This window comes from Sinocyclocheilus anshuiensis, unplaced genomic scaffold (assembly GCF_001515605.1).
Source record: "Sinocyclocheilus anshuiensis isolate Anshui unplaced genomic scaffold, SAMN03320099.WGS_v1.1 scaffold24, whole genome shotgun sequence".
NCBI classification, from domain to species: Eukaryota; Metazoa; Chordata; class Actinopteri; order Cypriniformes; family Cyprinidae; genus Sinocyclocheilus; species Sinocyclocheilus anshuiensis.
In genome coordinates this window covers 351,107-359,338 of record NW_015557090.1, presented here as the reverse complement: position 1 = coordinate 359,338, position 8,232 = coordinate 351,107, and positions in this window count along the sequence as shown.

Genomic DNA, 8,232 nt, shown 5'->3' with positions numbered 1-8,232 from the left:
GCCGTCTCAGCATGCTTGCAGAACAGACACGTGAGAAAGCTATCGTGTCCATCGTCAGAGGTAAGGAAACTACCACACCCAAAAGCTCACGGTCAGAAAGACATCTCGAAAGACACTCTCGATCGTGCAAGCTGTTGGAAATTGCTATTTTAGGAATGCCCAAGGGTGGTTCACAGCACTTATCTGTGCTAATAAGAGGCAAACACACCTCTGAATGCACTGTTTTCTGACATAGCCGTGAATCTCCTGCAGTGAAGGCTTCTTCGTTTCTTGAAGAGAGAGAAAGCGATCAGGAAGCGATCGGCTCCGAAGCAAAAATCTGAATGAGTTAATGCACGCCGCCATATTATATGTGGCTTGGCATGCAAATTCTACTCGCCAATTGCCACTGGCCATTTCTTGTCATGGTCAGAGGCAATTGGGGCTCCCAAGTGAGACCCCTAACGTCAGTGTCGATGTAATGCCGAACGTGACTGACTGGTAGGAAACGTCTCGTTTACATATGTGACCCTCGTTCCCTGAAGGAGGGAACGGAGACATCACATCGGATGACTGACGAATTGGGAGACCAGAGATACCAATCCACTTCGAGTGTAACCAAATGAGCCAATGAGCATTGGCGTGCGGAATTCGCATCTGACTGCCACACCCCGCAGCGCGGGTATAAGAGGCAGCAGGTGCACCGCATTCATTTATGCTTTTCGTCTCGTTTACATATGTGACCCTCGTTCCCTGAAGGAGGGAACGGAGACATCACATCGGATGACTGACGAATTGGGAGACCAGAGATACCAATCCACTTCGAGTGTAACCAAATGAGCCAATGAGCATTGGCGTGCGGAATTCGCATCTGACTGCCACACCCCGCAGCGCGGGTATAAGAGGCAGCAGGTGCACCGCATTCATTTATGCTTTTGCTGAGGAGCCGAGCCAGTGACCCGGCAGCTCAGCGGTGGTACAGCAACTGTGGCGACGGCACGTAATGTCTCCATTCCCTCCTTCAGGGAACGAGGGTCACATACGTAACCGAGACGTTCCCTTTCAGTTGGTCACTCTAAATGTCACATCGGATGACCGATGAATTGGGATCCCTACCAACCGCCACAGGTGCTGCCCCTCCAGCTCTACACAGAGAAGGTCGACTACTGCTGTTCCTCGAGCAACCCAGCAGTAGGACTTGGATAACACTGGGAAAGCGTGCCCTTCCAGTTGGAAGGGGCAAGCTGTGGATTCACCTCCTCCCAGAAGGGGTTAAGTGACATTTACTCATGTGGAGTAACCCCACAGGGCCCTATTGCACATGGAAGTCTCTGAGATGGCTCAGGGCTACATCATTTTGAGACGGCAGAACGCAGTCTGCCAGGGGAAACACGGCCCTAGTAAGTGTACTGTGTAATACACATATGGGATCTCAACAGGGTCACTCATATGGGCACTAACCTCACACCAGATTTCAAGAATTCATTAGCTGAAATGCCGGGCTCCTGACGCTTCGCCACATCTGGCTGCCGGAGTGCTGGAGGACTCAACAGGGTTTGCCCGGTCCAGGAACACTCTGGAGAATTAGATGTTAAGGACGCCGCAAGCCAACTCTGAGCCGGGCCTCTCAGTGCCACTACCCATTTGAGGTGAGAACACAGGAGGAAACCTGTTTGAGACGTTGGCTATAGAACCTAGCGAACGTGTTAGGAGTCACCCCGCCCGCAGCTCTACAAATGCCTGCTAGCGACCCAGCAAACAGGGGACGTCCCCCGGACGTTCCGAACGTCCGTTTAGGTCCGCAGTACGTCCGCTTTGTAACGTTCGCGGGCGGACGTTCGGAGGACGTCCGGATTTGGTCCGCTGTGTAACGTTCGCTGGCGGACGTTTTGAGGAGGTCCACTTACGTCCGCATTTGGTCCTCTTTTTGACGTTCGCTGGTGGACGTTTTGAGGACGTCCGGTTTTGGTCCGCTTTGTAACGTTCGCTGACGGACGTTCTGAGGACGTCCGCATTTGGTCCTCTTTTGGGGGGCTTTTTGGGGGGTGTAATGGGCTTTTATCATCAGACCTGACCAGTGTTGGGGAGTAACTAGTTACATGTAACTACATTACGTAATTTAATTACAAAATAAATGTAACTGTAATCTGTTACAGTTACTGAGAAAAAAATGTGTAATTAAATTACAGTTACTTATGAAAATGTTAATGATTACAAAGGGAGTTACATCTGAATATTTTCACACATATACATACGGTATTTAAAATATGAGACACCAGTGTTTCAGGAGTTGAGGACACAGAATAGGACACATGCTTATTCGATAACTGTTTTATTTCCTATTGTGGTTTATGTATATGATTTAAAAAAAAAAAAACATTTAAGATTAACTGTTTTTTTTTCTGTGAGAATAGAATGCAAAATGCAAAAGAATGCTAAATGTTTTGCAGATTTATATTATTATAACAAATATACCCAAATGCCAATAAAACCTAAAAAAAAACTCAAAACTTTACGAAACTTGGTGAAAACATGTGTCCGATAATACTGACAGATATTGAACTTAAATATTGAATTTCCATATGGTAAAAATACACACTGATATGCCTATATGCGGCAAAAAGGCCTATGTGCGCTAAATTTCAGACCGCTTGGGCTAAATCCAAATGTGTTCATTTTGTTGTTTTAGGTTAGAAGACAATGGGAAGAATTGCCATCGGACTAACCACAGCTGACAACCAGAGACGCACACACACACACAGAAAGAGCACAGCAACTTTACACTTGTTCAATTAAAATAAACGTATTTTGCTCCATACAACGTATCTGTTGTCTTTGATTAGCCTAAAAGTAAAATAAAATGACATTCAGAGGACTTAAAGCGAAAGTCCCCTAAACGTCCCGAATGGCCGCTGCACGTCCTGTGAACGTCCCCTTGAACGTCCGGAGGACATCTTCGCGAACGTCCGCTCGACGTCAAGGGGACCCGACACGCTGACGTCCGGGGGACGTTCGCAGAGGCCATTTAGGGGATGTCCTGGGGACCTTTTTTTGTTAGCTGGGGAGGCACCACAAGCCAGTGCCCAGGACGATGTGACACCCCTAGTGGAGTGAGCACGCAGCCTGAGCGGGCAGGGCACACCTTGTGCTTCATTGGCCAAGGTGATGGCATCCACTATCCTGTGGGCCATCCTCTGCTTGGAGACAGCCTTCCCCTTCTGCTGTCCTCTGTAACAGACAAAGAGCTGCTCTGAGGTCCTAAAGCTCTAAGTTCTATCCACGTACTGTTGCAATGCAACAGGACAGAGCAAAGCTAGGGCTGGGTCTGCCTTCTCCAGGGCAGCACTTGCAGGTTCACTACCTGGTCCCTGAATGGAGTGGTAGGAACCTTGGGCATGTATCTGGGCAGGGGTCTCAGTGTTACACTGGAGTCAGCCGGCCCAAACTCAAGGCACGATTCATCGTCCAAAAATGCCTGCAGGTCCCCCACCTTCTTGACCGAGGCCAATGCAGTCAGGAGTAGGGTTTTCATAGAAAGAAACTTCAACTCGACTGACTCCAAAGGCACGAAGGGGGCAGTTTGTAGGGCTCTTAGCACCAATGCCAAATCCCAAGAGGGTAGGGAGGGAGGCCTAGGAGGATTTAACCTCCTGGCCCCCCTAAGGAACCTGAAGACCAGATTGTGCTTCCCGAATGTTTTCATAACAACATGAGCCACTTAAAATGATTAAAGTTATCAACATTACTGATATTCAAAATGGTAAGCAAGCGCTGTTTTGTTTACGTTTCGTATATCTGGGTTTATCTCGTATATCTTTGTTTCGGTTTCTCCTTTTGAATGACGAATATATACTATTGATAGCTGCTGATATAGACAGTTAATTCCTCACACATGTGTTCGAGCGCAGCTTTTTGGTCTGACACTGCCGATGCGAGGCGACAACACTGTCTGCTTTCGTCGCCACTAGTTCTTTGAAGTCGGCTTGGTGTGTCCCGGCCTTTAGGACTGACGAATACTTACAGGCCCGTGAGGGGAGACACGGGTCACCCCGCAGATTGGTAGCAGCTCTTGGACACAGTTGCATGGCAGTGATTGACATCTGGTCGTCAGAGGGAGCACCGAGGGATACGGGTGGTGCACTCTGTCTTTCAGAGGGCCCAGCACGTTCCGTCGGAAACTCCACCGGCTGCGGAGTGCTTGAGGGGTGAGGAACTCCCTCTGGGGAAGTTTCCATCCTCAAATCACCTCTGACTCCACCTGACGCAGAGCCGCCACGGTTGCCAGGACGAACTCTAGCTCTCCCAGGTTAACAGAACGATATGGCACCCCTAGCCCGAGCTGTGGGCTCTGCACCTCTGGCCCTCGATGGGAGCCTGGGGACCTCCCCGAGAGTGTGCTAAACACAATATCTCAGGCTAGAGCACCCTCTACAAGGCGGCTCTAAGCCCTTAAATGGTCTGTCTTCTCCGAAAGGTGTATGACCCACGGCGCAGACCCAATTTCCTGTGACATATCTCTGATATTGTCCTTCCTGCAGGAGCTGTTGGATAAGGGTCGCTCCCCTTCCACGCTCAAGGTCTACGTAACAGCCATAGCAGCTTCTCATGCTCCTATAGCTGGCCAGTCGGTGGGCAGGAACAACCTAGTTGTTCGCTTTTTGAAGGGGTCTAGGAGGCTCAACCCGCCTCGCCCTGTCACCGTCCCTACATGGGACTTGCCCACGGTGTTGAGGGCTCTGAAGAGCCCTCCCTTCGAGCCACTACAGTCCATTGACCTTTGTCCCCTGACACTAAAAACCGCTCTGCTACTGGCATTAGCATCAGTAAAGCGTATGGGAGATCTGCAGGTGCTCTTGGTGAGCCCCACCTGCCTCAAATTCAGGCCCAACAACTCCAAGGTCATCCTGAAGCCGAGGCATGGTTTTGTACCTAAAGTGCTCTCGACTCCATTCAGAGCACAGGTAATAGCTCTTTCTGCGCTTCCTTCTTCGGAGCAGGACCAAGAGCTGAACTTACTCTGCCCTGTCAGGGCATTGAGAATATATATTGAGCGTTCCGCCCCATTCAGGCAGTCAGATCAGCTTTTTGTATGCTTCAGTGACCGCACCAGAGGGTCTCCAGTCACAATGCAAAGACTTTCCAAATGGATAATTGATGCTATCGAGCTAGCGCACTCTTCTTTGGGCCTGCAATGCCCCATGGGAGTAAGAGCCCACTCAACAAGAGGTGTTGCCTCTTCTTGGGCTTGGTCTAACGGAGTGTCCATTGCAGAAATTTGTGCGGCGGCCGGCTGGGCCTCGCCGTCCACATTTACCAGGTTTTATAATCTGGATGTCCCGGCCTTACAGGCTCGGGTCCTTTCTGCTTAACGGACTTACTCTGGCTTATGGCAAAACTAGTGCTCAGGCATTTGCCTTCTCTGTACGCTCTTGGCCCCCACTGGGTTCTGAGGCTGTACAATTTATCTTGGAACGATTACTTCTCGGTTTACGATTACGACCTCGGTGAGTTTGGCCCTATCGCCTCTTGCGGGGCTTCCCTGCAATTACTTGGTCCCTCTGGGCCCATTTGGTGCTCAAGGCAAGTTCAAACATTCGTTCGTCGTTCGTCTAACATAGCACGGCGGGATTGTACTGGTTCCCCATAGTGTCTTAGCAGATGCAGTACAAGTGAAGTATCGATAGGGAATGTACTCGGTTACTGACGTAACCTCGGTTCCCTGAGATACGGGAACAAGCACTGCGTTGCTGGCCGTGCTATGTAGCTGCACGACTCGGTCGTCGCTTCAGTCGAAGTAACCTGAGGTTCCTATGGCGAAGTGCACGCTTATATAGCCAGATGCCCTGCCCATTTTGGCGGGCTCTGGTGGGCTGTGTCGCCATAGGCTCGTGCAGCTCCGCTGCCGAGCCATTGGTTCGTATTTTAATACACTGCACGAACCAGTGGCCGTGCAGTTACACTGCGTTATTGAAATGCTTCAGTATTCGGAGAAAAAGGAGTTTTCCCATAGCGTCTTAGCAGACGCAGTACTCGTTCCCGTATCTCAGGGAACCGAGGTTACATTAGTAACCGAGTACGTTTCATTTTATCTGACTTAAACTGTAAAATTAATTCACTCATGTAAACATTTATCTCACACAAAAAGGCCTCTCAATTAATTCACTCGTAAACATTCAACTCACACAGAAAGTGCCTCTGATGTTGTGAGGCAATAGTGCTACCCACAAAGCCATTATGTTCTCCTGTTCATCAGAATGTGTTTTGTGAAAGGGTGAAATAAAAAGACAAACAGTGTAATGGCATGCCAAAATCATCACAGATGCAATGGGCCTTGTGTGTAGTAATATAGCTTTTTTTTAATTGCTAATGCAAATGTAGGCCAAGTGTGCTTTGTATGGCCTCGGAATACATATTGGAGTGCATAAGCCATACTTTTTTGTTTGTTTTTTGGAACTTTTAAAGATGTGGTTGTTTTGAAAGAGGTGTGTCAGCATTTATTTTCTATTTGTCTTCCCTCAAAACACCTTATTGAGCCACATGAGGGTAAATAATAAGGAGCTAATTTGGTTCTCGAAAAAGGCAGTACGGTACTAAAATCACACCCAGTTCCGGCGGTGCGAAAAAGCAAAAACGTGGGTAGTTCCACAATTAGTTCTGGTACTATGAAAAGGTTCCCGCGGTGCGAAAGGCCCTAATGACAGTTTTCATTTAGGGGTGAACTACTCCTTTAAATCTTGCAGACGTGCTGTCTCTACCAGAGCGGAGTTTGTGCTTGTAGCAGAGAGATGACCTTTGAGACAAGGGCAGATTGACTGAGGCTGACAGGACAGAGACAGTCTGTAACATTATTGAGCTAAATGTCAGCTCAAAGTCTACTGTGATAAGATCATTTAATTGAGAAGGTTCTCTAGAATCTGACTTTGTCTTTTCATGAATAGGGAAGAGCCATTTCATTAGAGTAATTGGGAATATTGTTTTCATTTAAAGGTGAAGTGTATAAAACCAGAAATGCAACAACAACTTTTTTTAGACAACAAAAAAAACAACAAGATTTTAAAAAGTGAAATAAATGAACTTCTCCACGACATTCTAATTTATTGAGATGCACCTGCATATATCAACTTTCTCTAATACTCCTAATGTAAACTGTGCAGGTTGCATTAAATATTCAAATGTGTCACGTTCATTGTGAATCAAAGTGTGAATGATGCTTGATGTGTACTCTTCAGGGAAAGATTTTAGTGAGTAGTGACTTGAATGTCTTTACAAGTTATTTGTTGTTTTTAAAGAATTGAGATGCAGGATCGGAAATGCAGAGATTTCATTTTTGGGTGAACTATCCCTTTAGAGATGGAATTAGCTTGTGTTTTCCATAAAATGAACTTTTTTAATCAAAATATAATAATAGCATTTTGTATAGTTATTTATCATGTAGGTATTTTACATTTTTACATTTTTATTAGTATTTTTAATACATTTTATTTTTGTATTTTCCATTACATTTAATTTTAGTTTGGGTAATTTTGTTAAATGTGTTTGTCATTTTTATTGCTCTTTGTATATAGTTTTTATTCTTCTTTTTTTCAGTTTAAGTTTTAATTATTTGAGTATGGGCAAACACTGAGTTAAACTACATGAAAATGATAAATGTTGGCAACTAGCTGGAATAAAAAAAAAGTTTAAAATAAGTTTGAAATGAGTATGTATATATTTGTGTGTGTGTGTGTGTGTGTGTGTGTGTGTGTACAGCTTTTTAAAAAATAAATTATTACTTTTATTCAGCAAGGATATGTTAAATCGATAAAAAGCAATAGTAAATACTTATATTGTTACAAAAGATTACTATTTTGAATAAATGCTGTTCTTTTTAACTTTTTATTCATCAAAGAATCCTGCATCATAGTATCACAACTTGCTACTACTACTACTACTAATACTAATAATAATAATAATAATTAAGCAATGCAACTGTTTCCAACATAACAATAACTCAGCATATTAGAACGATTTCTGAAGGATCATGTCATGTGACACTGAAGACTGGAGTAATGGCTGATAAAAATTCAGCTTTGCATCACAGGAATAAATTATATTTTAAAGTTATGTTATTTTCAATTGTAATAAATATTTCACAATATTTCTATGTTTTACTGTATGTTTGACCAAATAAATCCAGCCTTGATGAGCAGAAGAGACTTCTTAAAAAGACATTGCAAATCTTACTGATGACAGACTCTTGAACGGTAAGGCATA